At 35.4% G+C, this 15186-nt stretch overlaps 1 pseudogene; it reads right to left on the reverse strand.

The window, feature by feature from the left end:
* Positions 1 to 11332: 11332 nt before the first annotated feature.
* LOC145241519 (histone-lysine N-methyltransferase SETMAR pseudogene) lies at positions 11333 to 12339 on the reverse strand (annotated as a pseudogene).
* Positions 12340 to 15186: the final 2847 nt, after the last annotated feature.

The raw sequence follows: 15186 nt of genomic DNA on the forward strand, positions 1-15186 counted from the left end.
AATCAAGTACGATAACCATTATGCCAGATTGGCATGTTCTTTACAAAGTGTTTTCAAACCTACTTATTCTTAACATCAGGAATCTGTCATGTGAACTATTAACGCATGCGCATTCCTAACAAACAAAAAATTCAAGTCATCTATATGTATATATTTATGAGCTTCTATTATCGTCTGGTGTATCAGTATAAGGAAAGCCCCAACGCTGATTCTAGATTCTTACTATCACATTTGATAGGTATTGGGCGGCCGGCGCTCCCGGATGCTATTGAGCCATCTTGACCGGTGGGCTCCTAAACTCTAACTCCTTCAAATTCTTAACACTTACTAATTTCCAAGCATTCCCCCTGTAAATGACGTCATTAATATACGTTACTAAGATAATCACCTTATGTATTTATGCGCTATTATTTCTAAGTTGTGAACTAAATTTTTATGATTATATTTTTAAGTTAACATTCCTGGTAACTATTAAATCTGTATAACTATAAAAATAGTTAGATTTTCTTAAACATATTTTAGCTGACAAAACTCTTAGGTTTGAATGCACATAATAATCGTCGACCAGTACACGGTCCGGCGTTGCCCGGTTAGTATCTAACAATATGAATTATTAACAAATGTTTTGGTCTTTCGTATACATAATTCTTCATGTAGATAACGACGGCGTCACTAGTCTTAAATTTGTTTTCTAAATTAATTTGCAACGTTGTAGTGTCATAACTACTTATGTTAAAGTGTTGTATTGTTGTATCATAAAGGATATGAGTGTTTGTTGCGTCATCTCTAATAATGGATTAGAAGAGATGACGTGTTATATTATATATTTATGTTGTATCATAAAGGGAATCGTGTGTGAGTGACATGTATTTTCAGAACCTACCTCTGCTTCTTCGAAGTTGGACCATCTGGAAATTCTCATCCTAGAGGGAGATTTGATGCCTGTTTTCGGATGAAGATCCAATCACTCCAAGACAAGGAATTGGTTCTATAGTTTATTTCACTTTCCCAGATGTCTTGCAGAAGTTGGAAAGTGAAATCAGCCTGTGTGGGTTCTTCTTCTACACACGTCATCGTTCGCCCCCCCCAGTAAGAGGAGGAGACAACGGGAAGCCGTCCGTTCTCTTCTGAGTCCAAATCAAATCTCATCGATTCAGCTAACCTGATCACATGACTCACACGCAATCAAATCAGCGGATCTTTTACCTCCGGTCAACGTGTCTACACTATAATTCCACTCTCCCCTCTCCCTCTCTCTATCTCTCTCCATTCCTTAACAAAAGAAGTCAGATAAAATCCTAGGAAGACGCGATCCCCGTTCTCTAACGTTCATGTACTTTTCATGTACGAAACCACAAATTGAGAAATTATCGATAACATTTTTGCTTTTGCGCATGTCTAACCGCTATTTGTTTTTATGTTTGAAGCCTAACCTTCCCTGATTTTGTATGCACGTGCTTAAGATGCTTTATTATAGATTGAGGATCTTTTAAATCAACGCATTTCATGAGAAAACCTTCTTACGTACTTGCTTGTCATGTAAAATTAGTATGCATTCGAAAATTTACGAAAACTGGTACAGTAGATATGCTAGATGTATTTTTAACAAAAGGTCACCAAAATTGATGTTCTGTTTAAAAATGGCGAACCATTAATTTATATCTAGAGTTAACTTCCCTGTTTTTCCTACTGAATTGGTCGCACACCTCTTCCCCATTAATAGATCCGTCAAAACTCAATAATTCGATGCATTCTGTTTTTAATTGGAATTTCTACTAGATTATTTTTTTTAGATGTTTTGAATATTTACTAATTTCGACATATCGCATAAGTACGTAATAAATTTTTCCACCTGAATAGCGTTTATTTAAAAGATTAATAATCTATACAAGCACCACAATGGGTATTTCAAGTGAAGTGTTGGGGTGAAACCTGCAATCTTGTAAATTTAATGGATGACTCTGCCCATTGAGAACAACTTGCTGCAGACGAGAAAATTCTGAGACACGAACTTCGTGTGATTTGTGCTGAAGTCCAATTTGTTCAACAAAATCGAAGGCAGCATCGGCCAAAAATAGGAAACGGAAACTCATTTTGCACAAAGATTTTTTTTTTTTACTTCACAAGTTGTGTTTCCCAGTAATATAATTTTCTTCACCGTTAAAACTGAAAATACATTAATCATTGTTAATAAATTTTGACAGATGCAAGAAATCAATATAGAGGGAATATTACGTATTTTCACATCATTTCGGTGTTATATTTGCCTGTGAATGTAAGTTACAATATCACTACAATTACACATGGCCGCCTAAATAAATGCGATATAAGAAAATATACGTACCCGTTTTAATAGGTACACCAGCACATTTACAATATATATATATATATATATATATATATATATACACACATATATATATATGTATATATGTATATATATATATATATACTATTATAGAAAAGGAACTTTGTCGGTGTATCTTAAGGGTATCTGTTAGTGTGTCTGTGAGTGTGAGAGTTCGTTCCTTATGCACTCGAAAAAGATCGGATCGATTTTATGAAATTACACACGAAGTGACCTTATGCGCCTAGCAGTGTTCTTAGATATGATTTGTAACGAAAGGCTTTCGATAAGTATCGATAAATAATAATTGAAATAATCAAATGAAAGAATGAAACAAATGACTGTGATGAAAGTTAAAACCTTCAATCACCTAACAGCACAAGTGCATTTAAGAAGTTTTATGACCATACCAGCTGAAAGGTCCGTCATATAAAATCAACAGAACGTATTTTGATATTACAAAGGCGAGTTCAAAATGAATGTTTCTACTTAATGCACAACTGGGGCATAATACTTGACATTTTCGTTTTAAACTTTAATCCAAGCCATTAATGCCGCAGAAGCAGAAACGCCAGGCATATGAAATCAACGATAGGTTTTTTGATATTACAGTTGTGTGTAAGAAATGATTTTTTTCTCTTTAGAGAACACTTTAAGCAGGATACTTGACATTTGCATTTTAAATTTTAATTCAAGTCATTGTTTATAAAAATAATGTCATAAAAATCAACAGTAGGTTCTCTATAGTGCAACGTACGCGATAATGTATTTAGACTAAGTTAGTTCGGGGTAGCACGTAAAGCTTACTCTCGGCACACCTCGACGAGTCCTCAACTAGAGCAGACAATAAATCGATTTGAGTGAACAATGTACGATTGAACCGATTTCAACGGCAGTAAAAATATGAGAATGTGAAATATTCCGTGGACATCATTTAATCCCGGAAAACATCCGATATCCTTGCTAGTATATAACTCTATACATACAATGGCACGAAAAAGAAAGTCTACATTTGTCATTTTTTTCAAACACTACAAATTTAAGCTAAATTGAATGTGACTTTTAAAACAGCCTACACCTCATTTGATTCGCCTTTTATTCCTCTATAATTTTACTTGTTCATATCTGCCTTTTAATTGAAGTATTCTAGTGTTCGCATCAATTAAAAAAATTAACATCAAATCGAGAAAGCAAAAAGAATGGAAAATATAACAGGAATATAATGAACGAGTTAATATTTAGTAGCATAGCCCTTCTGCAATTTGATAGCTTGGAATCTTTGGGGCATTCCTTGAATTAGTTTACGACACCAGTGAAAGGGCATTCCACTTCTCTTTAAGTTTTGTTCAAAGTTCTTCCAGATTTGAAATTTCGTCAGTGCGTGTTTCATATGAGTTGAAAATGAAAAATTGTATGCATCGATTTCATCTAACTAATGGTATTTATTAATACAATCAAATAATTATGTCGACCCAAATGATAAACTATTTTTATTGCATTTTCACCCCAAGTAAGGCACAGCGCCAGATTGATGTACTACTATCTGGCATATAACTTTTTGGTGTACTATGTGAGGAGTTAATTAGTAAGATGTCTGTTTACATTACTCTTGAACTTCTGCATGACAGTACAGTCGGGGAAACTGATACCCGAAAAGGATTTCCAAAATCTAGTAGTCCAAGGTAAGAAATTATTAGAGTAGAAGAATTTCTTACATTTATGGATTTCTACTGCGTAGAGGTGGAATTTTGCTGCTTGACGAGTTTGTCGGGGGCATTTACGTCGAGGTGGTATAAGAGCGTGTCGTCCGTCGGTGCATCCATTATAAAAGTACTTGGAAAACAGGCAGAGAATGCAGCATTTCGTCGTTGAGACAGCGGTTAAAGCCTAGCTGATAATGCGGGACCTATTATCTTGCCAAGTCTCTTTTGGACGCCGTCAAAAAGTGAGAGACTAGTAGTAAATGCACCAGTTACAAATGTGGCAAAAATACTCCATACGTGAGCGAATAGTGACCTTGTAAAAGTACATGCTACTCTGAGGCGTAAGAATTTTTCTAGCACGATAGAGAAACCCCATCTTCTTTGCAGCAGCCTTGGCAATGCACTCAATGTATCTGTTCCAACTCATGTTCCCCGTGAACGTAAAGCCGAGGAGTTGGAGCGAACTATTTTAAAGGTAATGTACCATTAATAATGGTTATTAGTGTTTTTTATAAGGTTTCTTGTACTTATTAAATGAAATGAGCTTAGTCCTGGCAGCATTTAATGTGATCATCCATTTCTAGTGTTTCTGCCATTGTCTTGGATACGTGTTTATTCGTTGTCCTCTGGTGTCTCTTATAGAGCGTGATACATCAGCCTATCTCTTAGATTATTTTATCAGAGAGGTCATTTATGAATATCAGCAATAATTAATGTCTAAGTATCGACCCGTGAGGTACACTCGAATTTATATCATATTGTTTAGATGTACGACCACCGAGGAAAACTTAGATTCTTCTCTCACTTAAGAAGGATTTAATTATGTCAAGTATTCGTCCGGTAATACCATAGGAGTTGATTTTCATGAGAAGACAATCGTACCATTCCCTGTCAAAAGACATATGTCAAAGATATATCTGGGACTACTGCTTTTCCATCTTCTAGTTTATCCAGTGCATTGTATATACGTTCAGATATTACAGTTAAAATATCTGCAACATTTTCTAAACCCATCCTATTGGTCGGACAGAAGTTTAACAGCTGTGAGGTTGTGGACTAAAGCCTGATTAAAGTCTTATGAGGCGATAATTTAATTGGTTCGTTCTTTCGCCAGAATACTAAACTAGTACCGCAGAAGCGGTTTTCTAGCAGTCGGGAAAACGAGATTTATTAAGGCATTTGTTGAAAAGTTTGGTGAGAACTGGAGCAACCCCGGCAGAGCATATTTTTAATAGTACAACCGGAGTAAGATCAGGTCCACATGCTTTTTAGGTGTTTAGGTTTTTTATGATATGCACTTGAGAAAGGGGTCATTTTCAGATGATCTTGCATGGTTTCTGTCCACAGAGTAAAATCTGAAAGTGTATGATTTGCTGGGTCCAAAATAGATTTACAGGCAAACCGACGGGTAACCATATTAGCTTTCTCGGTTGTCGTGCAAACAACTTCAACATTGTTATATGCCGGGGGAATTGTTGATTGCCCATTATTTACTACACTGTTTTAGATTTTCCTGAAGTATCGAGTTCCTAATTTTTGCGCTTCAATGCGTTTTTTCGTGGTTTCGATATATTCTCTTTTGGCTGTGGCTATTTCCTTCTTACAATTACTTCTACCTCATATATACTTTTGTCTATTTATATTGGAGTTATGTAGGATAAATCTGCGGTATGGATTCTGCCTTTGAGCAATGGCAGCTGCGCAAGTAGAAGTTAACCATTGGGAATACTGGGGTTAGCTATAGTGGGAACAAGTGCGTCAATTGCCGCTTTGAATCATTCAGTGGTCTCATATGCGCACTGTTCATTAGCAAGATAAACTATATTTTTTCATGGAACATCTCTGATGTGATCCTTGATGGCATCCCAGTCAGCCTTATTTTAGTACCTTGAGGTTTTTAGTAGTGGATCTTAAACATGGAATCGAGAGTTTAGGTTGATGTCTATCATTACCACAGCACGATGAGCATTTATGAGATGGAAATGAGCATTTGTTACGTAGTCCCCAGAAACTGTAGTCAGAAATCGGGCTAGAAATGAGGCTTGCTTGTCCTTACGATCTGTGAGACGGTTTGGGAACGTTACTGTCTGTGTCAAGGAATGGAACATAGAAAAGTTATGTGTGATGCTACCAGCTGTGTCAGTATAGTTGGAGATGCCAAGCCAACTACTGTGGTGGACATTAAAGTTACCAAATGCTTCTATTTGGGCGCTAGTGTCTAGGGAGAGTGTTACACTTATACTGTCAGAGAATTGATTGATTAGTACAGTGATGGGCCGAGGGAGAGCGATAAATAAAACGCAATAAATAAAACGCTGTGTTGCAAGACTAGTCTAAAGCAGATGAAGGGCTAGTTTGGATTCCCTAATCATGGGGAGGATGTTACGATTATAAACTGCAAGTCCGTGCATGTGTCTTTCTTACGATAACGTGAAAGATGACGAGACATGTTAAATTGCTTTTTCAATCTACTTACTACAGAGTTTTAAGACGAATTTGATATTGCTTTTTATATTGTTTTATTTCAGAACCATTTTAAGTATAAAATCATTGTTAATTGCAAAATAACTATTTATTCTATTGTTGGTGCGCTTCAGACATGCAAGCAGAGACAAACTTTAAAGTAGCAGTTAACTATTAAAAAAAACAACAAAAAAAAACTGCGGCAGTAATTCTGATTGCGTCCGCTCGACGAGATTTCTCTAAAAGCTGCACACAAAGTGCGACGATGTAATTTCTGATTACAAACTAAGAACGAGATATTTCAAAACTTCTGATACAAGCGTCGCGCGAGACAAATATTTAACGACAAATATAAATGAAAACGCGTTAGGAAAGCAAATAAACCCGCCAAGAAAGCCAAAATCACAGCTGTCAGCGATGATTATGTTCTTCATCGGATCAAGTGGATAATATGCAGAACAAAAGGCTTATTGCTTATAGCACGCACGCCTTTTCTATCTACATCTTCAAACAGTATCACATTTTTAATGCAGAGAATACATGCACTTTTGCCATGTATTAGTTTCTTTCTTTTTTTTTACACAGTGGTCACCACTTATCAAGGCCCGGAAAGGATTGCTGCAAAAGGTCATATATGCGGCTTTGTGTTACATCTCTGAAAAAAAAAACAGATATTGCTCTCTAAAATCTTACAACGTCATCAGTTTAAAAATATGATCTCCGATCACCTGTTCCATATACTTTGGGCTATTATGCGGGGTTTGCAGTTTTGAAAGGTTCCACCTTATAGCCTTTCGCATCATTAACATGCTGTTTGTCAGAATCAAACAAGTTTTTAAGTTTCTCTTTAAGTTTATCGTGAATATCGCGTGGTTCACGAGGGGCGTCAATAAGTAATGCCCCTGACCCATTTCCCATAGCAGTAGAGCAACGAAACTTGGCACAGTTATTAGTCTTTTTCTACATAGGAACCACGTAGAGTTATGCATTTCTCTCATCGTTTGATGCAGCTCTAGAGACCGTTTTTGTAGTACACCTCAGGTTGGTTCTCCAACCAAGATGTGACTTCAGAAATCAAGACTGCATCATCTGGGAAACGCTTTCCTTTTTAAAACAACTTGATTGCTGGGAAGAGGTGAACGTCAGAGAGTGCAATGTCAGAAGAGTAGGGAGGATGCGGGTTAATTTCATAACCACACGCCCGTGCTTCTGATCTGGGGGCATACGAGTTGCAGGAGGAGGGTACCATTGCTGATCTTGCCCCGCCTCTTGATTTCCATAGCTTCCCTTAATTTCCTCAAAAGTGTAGCATAATAGGCTCATGTAATTGTGGTACCCTTCGCCAGGAAATCTGTCATCACTACTCCGTCCTGGTCCCAGAAGACTGTGAGCATGACCTTGCCAGTGGAGGGCTGCACCCTTGCCTTCTTTGGAGGTGGTGAGTCCAAGTGCTTCCACTGCATTGACTTTGGGCTCTGGATCATAGTGATGAACCCAGCTTTCATCTTGTGTAATCAGTCTTTTGAAGAACTTTGACTCTTCTTCTTGGCAAATCACCAGATTCATCCTCGAGCACTCGACGCGTTCTCGCTTCTGGAATGGTGTGAGCAACCTGGGAAGCTATCTGTTAGACATTTTATGCATATGCACATGTCATGAATGATAGTTTCCACAGACTCTGTACTAATCTTGACATCTTGGGCTATTTGGCGAATAGTAATGCGCCGATCTTCCAAAATGGCAGCCTCAACTTGACGGGAAGATGCCTCATCAATGGCAGAAGGGGGGCGACCAGGTCTGGGAGTTGTTTCCGCAAACTTCCGGTCATGTTTGATTTCACGATGACAGCGTTTTACAAGGTCATATGATGGGGCATTATCACCATAAGTTTCTTTCATTTAATCAAAAGTCTCCTGCGGTGTGCGTCCTTTCAAATACAAAAACCGGATCACTGATCGACATTCAACAAACTCCATTTCACACCGGACTTAGTTCAAACATCTGTAAAACAGAAACCACAATTCGTTCGGAGCTGTAATTTGCCACATAACCCGTAGAAATATAAATAATTGATTATGCAAAATTTCAGCAAGATCAGACACCTGAAAGTTGGTCAGGGGCATTACTTATTGCACACCCCTCGTAGTTGGTCTGGCTTCGCCGGGCTGGAGAATACTCCGAGTAAGTTGTATTTTGTAAAAAGTTCTATAACAGATTTACTTGAATTTTTTGAGTACGCTAACCATTGGCAAAAATTAGTAAAACGATTTTCTTAATATGCTAAGTCATGGATATGCTAGCAATTACATGATGATTAACATATTTGCATATTCCTTTAATGAAGGAGCTTTAATTAATTACTTATTCAATTTTTATTTCTTATTAAATGATTAGTTTTATTTCACTATAACGCTGAATTTTATTGATGTATAGTTTTTACAATTTGGATAATTGTGTAGAATTTAAGATGAAAACCTAGCACACAGATGAAGCACACTTTCGATTAGGTCTTGAGCAGCCAAAAATTGCAGCTAAGTGGTCAAAATTGACAAAAAAAAAACAATGTACAATAAAGTTGACCTTGGAAGGATAAGTCGATTAAAACATTACGGTTTCTTTTATTTATACCAGAATTAAACATCCATAGCGCAACTTTTCTTCATCCTTATCTTTTGTATATATATATATATATATATATATATATATATATATATATATATTTATATATATATAATCAATAAATCATTGACTTTATAATTAAAAATAAGAAGTCTACATGAACGAAAAATATATTATGTGTATTTTACGACCGGGCAACACCGCACGGCCTGCTAGTATATCAATAAAACTTGATTTTTTTTTCGCTCTGACATTGACATTAGACGCCCACATTTTCCATTTAAAATTGATAAAAACGTACGTTTTACTTCACTTAGTGATGGATATACGAGCGACTTTATGAGGATTAACTAAATTGAATATATATATATATATATATATATATATATATATATATATATCTGAAGCACTAAATAATGACTAAAGCTGGATGTTTTGGTTTCGATTTTAGCTGATTCCACTGAATTCACTTTTTAAAATCTTTTAAATATATTACAATATACATGGATAGAATATAAAAATAAATAGATAATTTGCTCCATAATAATAATTTACAAATCTGTATTAATTAAAATATCATATTTTAGCATATATCACGATCCAGAAACGCCAAGCAATTTGTTAGTTCCTCACAGACATAAATAGATTACCCTACTTAGCACACCTAAATATTACAAAATGGTAGTTTATGTAAGCAACAACTGACTTTTCTCAGAATATTATTCAGACACAAATCTGACTAGAATTGACCTTTTTACTAGAATTATCAAAGCAATTGATTAGGTGCGAATTAACTGTGTCGTTGGAAAAAATATATTGGAGAACATAATGCATCTTCAGTCAATATCTGGAACTCGTTACGTTATGCAAGATGATGGGTTAGTCAGTTTTGAGATCATTCAAAATTTTCATTTCGTTGGTGAACGATAGTTTATATCTCTTTTACGTAGCATCGTGTGTTTAACTTATTCTGTTTGAACCGTGCATATTATGTATATCGTCAATAAGTGATAATGTATATTAGTGATTTTACTTTAGAGCGTATTTAATCTATAAGGTGATTTAATCAGAAATCTGTGTTTGATATTTTAAAATGATTAATGTCCTTAATATAATTACGCTTTTTAAGGAGGTAGTGTTTAGTCAACACTGCTTAGCAGCCATGAAACAAAATACTGTTCTGTAAAAAATCCCTTAAAAGTTTCATTTTATAGAAAACAACTAATGGCCGTTACAATAATATTAAAACTAGCGTTACCTCTTGGAAAGAAACTCATGAGTATATGCATGAGTTTATAATAAGAATTTAAATACCAAAATATGTTCATTTATTCGTATAATTGTATTTTCACTGAGCCTGAACAGATATCATTTTCAACTTCCAATGCATCCAACTAGCGGAAATACTTTTACAACTAACTCACACGTATACACAAAAGCAAACCCTCACTAGAATTGTATATAAAACAGATGTAATCTTGGAGAAGTACAGAAAACTATAGCAACGTGAGAACATGCCGCCTATAAAGACATCATATATATCTATAGGCGACATTTTCTATGAAACGCTTTTTACTTTATAGCGTATAAAGTAAAATATTACTATAATTCATGTGATAAAGATCCTTAAATTAGTCGAAAATATAATTAAATAAATGAATATGTATATTTATTTACAAAATAAACGCATTTGCCTGGTCTCTGGACTTCATATATATATATATATATATATATATATATATATATATATATATTCTTGGAAGTTTTTTAACTTTTAAATTATATAAACTCTTAATAAATTTTTATATATATTTGTTATCATTTGTTGGACAACTATTTAGTCAGTAAGTCATATAATCACCTGCAATCGCTGTATCAACTTACTTTCTCGAATCGCAATGGCGGTGGTATCACATTGTGTTCTATGACTAGTTGTTGAGAATAAGTTCGATAGCCTGTCCACACACATCTACCTCAGTGGAAATAGAGCTGTACTGAGAAAAAACGGTGAGAGAAAGAGAGGGAGGGATTCCGGTTATCAAAAAGCACAGATTATCAATGCAGAAAACCTCCCTACTCTACCCCTTTCAGAACACAAATATATTATGTTAGTGCAAAAATAATGTCGTTTTTTTTGTTTTTTTTTGTCTTTTTAGCGTTAAATTTCAAAAGATCATAAATCCTTTCATAATACACTTTATTAATCGAAATGATAACCATTAAAATTGACACATTTTGCCAATGAGAAACAAGTTCATTAATTCCATTAGCATAGAAACCGCAGTTCTGGAAGCAATGAAGTCATTGATGGCTGATTCGACATCATCTTGGTTTTTGAAGCATTTTTCGTGCAGGAAGTTGTCGAGATGCTTGAAAAAGTGATAATCGGTGGGCGAAAGGTCCAGTGAATATGGCGGATGAGACAGAGTCTCGTAGCCCAATTCTTTCAGCTTCTGCAGTGTCAGTTGAGAAACATGCGTTTGAGCGTTGTCATGGAGGAGAATTGGTCTCTTCATATTGACCAATCTTGTGCGCATACGTTGGAGCTTCCGGTGTGTTTTGTCAATTTGTGGGCAGTACTTCTCCGCCGTAATCGTTTCGCCCGAATTCAAGGAGGTGTAATGTATGAGACAGCCGCAGACGACCAAACAATAACCATAACCTTTCATTTGGTGTAATTTCGGCTTTGGAAAGTGTTATGGAGCTTCTCCGGCATTGTGACGAACATTGCCGGTTGTCACAGAGGATAAACTTCTCATCAAACGTCACAATCCGCTCGAGAAAAGGATCGTTTTTGTTGCGCAGAAGGAGCGGAGAAGAAACCTCAAAACCACAATTTTTATTATCATTCACTTCGTGCGGTACACATTAATCCAACTTTTTTGACTTTCCTATTTGCTTTAAATGGCGAACGACTTTTGAGTGTCCGACCCTGAGTTTAACGGCAGCTTCTTGTGTTGTTTTGCGAGGATCGGCTTCAATAAAGGCTTTCAAATGTTCGTTATCAACCGCAGTCAGTTGGCTGCGACCGTCTTCACTTACGAGGCTCTCGTCACCATTGCGAAATTTCTTGAACCACCGTTGTGCCACACGTTCGTTAGTGGTTTCTGGGCCAAACATATCATTGATATCATGAGTCGTCTCGGCAGCTTTTCGGTCAAGTTTGAACTGGAACAAGAAAATCGTGAAGATTTGAATTTTGTCCATGCTGTCGAAAAGTCTGCAAAAATAAATTAAGAGATTAAGAACTGTAACGAATACTATGATTCGATAGAGTGATAAATGCGCCTTCAAATGATACATAACATGGCTATATATATATATATATATATATATATATATATATATATATATATATCAATGAATTAATTCAAAAATTATATATAAAAGTAACATTAGTGAGAAAACGATATTGTTTTGTTCAGCAGCGTAATAACATCAAGCGAAAGAAGCCCAAAGATGAGCGTGAGTTGACCGGCTATTTGGTTTTTATCGAAGCCCTATCATAAGCCAGAAATTACTGAGGCAGAGGTTTAAAGTGAGAATTCCCAGAGTATAGACCTTTCGTGTGGTCAACCTAATAGCCTGAAACCTGTAGTCTGTAATAGAGAGCACCCGTTCGAATAACTGTTTCAGCGAGAGAGAACATCGATTACCACACCTTGTTTCTCTAATAGAGATAGAGAATTACTCCCGCTTTATCGGGAAAATGTTCGAGGAAAACCATAAACTGCCTTGAATAATACTGAGGTTAGCACTAGTAAAGGCATATTCCAATGAGCAAACCGCGATTACGCAGTCAGATAATTATTTTTTGCAGTTAAAGAAAGTCAAATAAATTCTGGAGCTTTGAGAACGGATTGCGAGGTCAGCTATAGTGCATTTCTCGATGTCTCAGTTCGAAAAAATGGCATCATTGGCTGATTTGTGATTCGGCGCGATAGTTTGGTAAATATCCTGGAGGGGAACTCAAATAGCTTTATAATAACAAATACGAAATCTGCATGAATTAAAATATCATATTTAAGAGTATTTAAGAACAGGACAACGCAGTTCCTTATGCACATTAATGCAAGTTCCTTATAGACATTAATATATTGACCTAATTAGCGCACCTGCAGATTGCAAAATGATGTAGCATATTGTAGCACATTATTCAGACACAAATTTGACCAGATTGATCTTTTAACCAGAATTATCTAAACAATTAATAATGTTGGAATTTACTGTGCCGCAGGAAGAAATTATTGGAGAACATTATGAAAGTTCAGTCAATATCTGCAACTTGTCCTGTTAAGCTGATGGGTTAGTCTCTTTTAAAATCATTCAAATTTTTTTTACCGTAATTTACATACCTTTTATATAGGAGTTGTTTTTCATCTGTTGTGTTTGAGACATGCATATTATGTATATTGACAATAAGTTATATGTATTATTTTACTTTAGAGCGTATTTAATATTTAAGGTTATTCCATTAAGAATCCAACAATTTAGGATATTTTTTTCTGATTTCAGGTCCTTAATATAATTACGTTTGTGGGTTTTCTTTTTTAAGGCGGTGGTGATTAGTCAACACAGCTGTGGAGCCATGAGATCGAATACTGTTTTGTTTATAAATCCACTAAAAGTTTTATTTTATGGTAAACACTGATGATCAGTGCAATAATATAAAAACCTACGTTCCTTCTTGAAATACAACTCATGAATAAATGTATGAGTCTATAATTAGAATTTTAATAAATAAATAAATATGTCTATTAATTCATAAAATCTTCATTTTTATTTGAACCAGTATCATTAACAACTTCCAATGCATTCAAACGGTAAGAATCCTTTTACAACTTACTCTTGGACTACAAAACACATGTTCAATGGAAGCTTACATATAAAACGAAATATTTGAGAAGCATAGAAGACTAGGACTGAGTAAGAACATGGCGCGTAAAAAGAAATACAGTAACAAATATTGTTATTTACCTGATGAAGACGCTTGAATAAGTCGAAAATAAGAATTAAATAAATGAATATGGTTAGTTATTTACAAACACAATATGCATTGACTAGTATTTGAACTCTCTCTCCCCCCCCCTCTCTCTCTCTCTCTCTCTCTCTCTCTATATATATATATATATATATATATATATATATATAATATGTTTATCATACAAATATATGATGCATTCCAAAGATTAACTTTTGACATTTATAAGTTAAAAACAATTTCAGGAATATGCCCCCGCGGATCGCGCGTATATAGCGTAATTTAAAGGTCCAATTTTATTACAACTCTATATGATTTAATTAGGCTGTATTTCGTCAATAACGCGTTGAATGAGTTCATTTAAATTGTTCATTTTGTTTTGTTTATCAGTATAGACATTAATCTTTCCATGTACCCAAATAAGATAATCGAATGAGGTTTAATTGCACGAACGGGGTGGCCAGTTTATAGGTTAAATTCCTGCAATTATTCGGTCATATGCATTTTCAACATGTTGATTGTATCGCGCGCGGTGTGGCATGTGACTCCGTCCTGTTTAAACGGCATGGCTGACACATGGAGGAACAAAGTTGGTAATAATTTTTATGTATCGCTCGTCATTGAGTGTTACGTTTTGGCAATCATTACCTTTGAAGAGATATGGACCAATGATTCCATCAGTCTATAAAACGCACGAAACATTGACTTTTTTCTGAATGCAATGGCGTTTCGATGATAGGTCGTTGATTATCATCGCCCCAAATTTGGCAATTGCGTTTATTAACATCGCCATTAAACAAAACGTGTGCTTCGTCACTGAATATAATTACGAAAAGTAATGGTGGATGTATAGCGATGTTTCTTTCGATCCATTAAAAAAATGTACGGCGTGAACGATCATCATTTGCTTTCAACTCTAGCAAAAGTTAAATCTTATAAGCGCGTAAACCAAGATCTTTAAACAAAATTTTCCATAATTTCGAAAGGCACACATTTCATTGTTTAGCATGTTAACGAACTGATAGATTTGTATTATTGTCAATACTACACTGTTCAGCACCGATCGCCTGTTG

Source organism: Euprymna scolopes, chromosome 2 (assembly GCF_053919585.1).
Source record: "Euprymna scolopes isolate OS-2025 chromosome 2, ASM5391958v1, whole genome shotgun sequence".
Taxonomy (NCBI): domain Eukaryota; kingdom Metazoa; phylum Mollusca; class Cephalopoda; order Sepiida; family Sepiolidae; genus Euprymna; species Euprymna scolopes.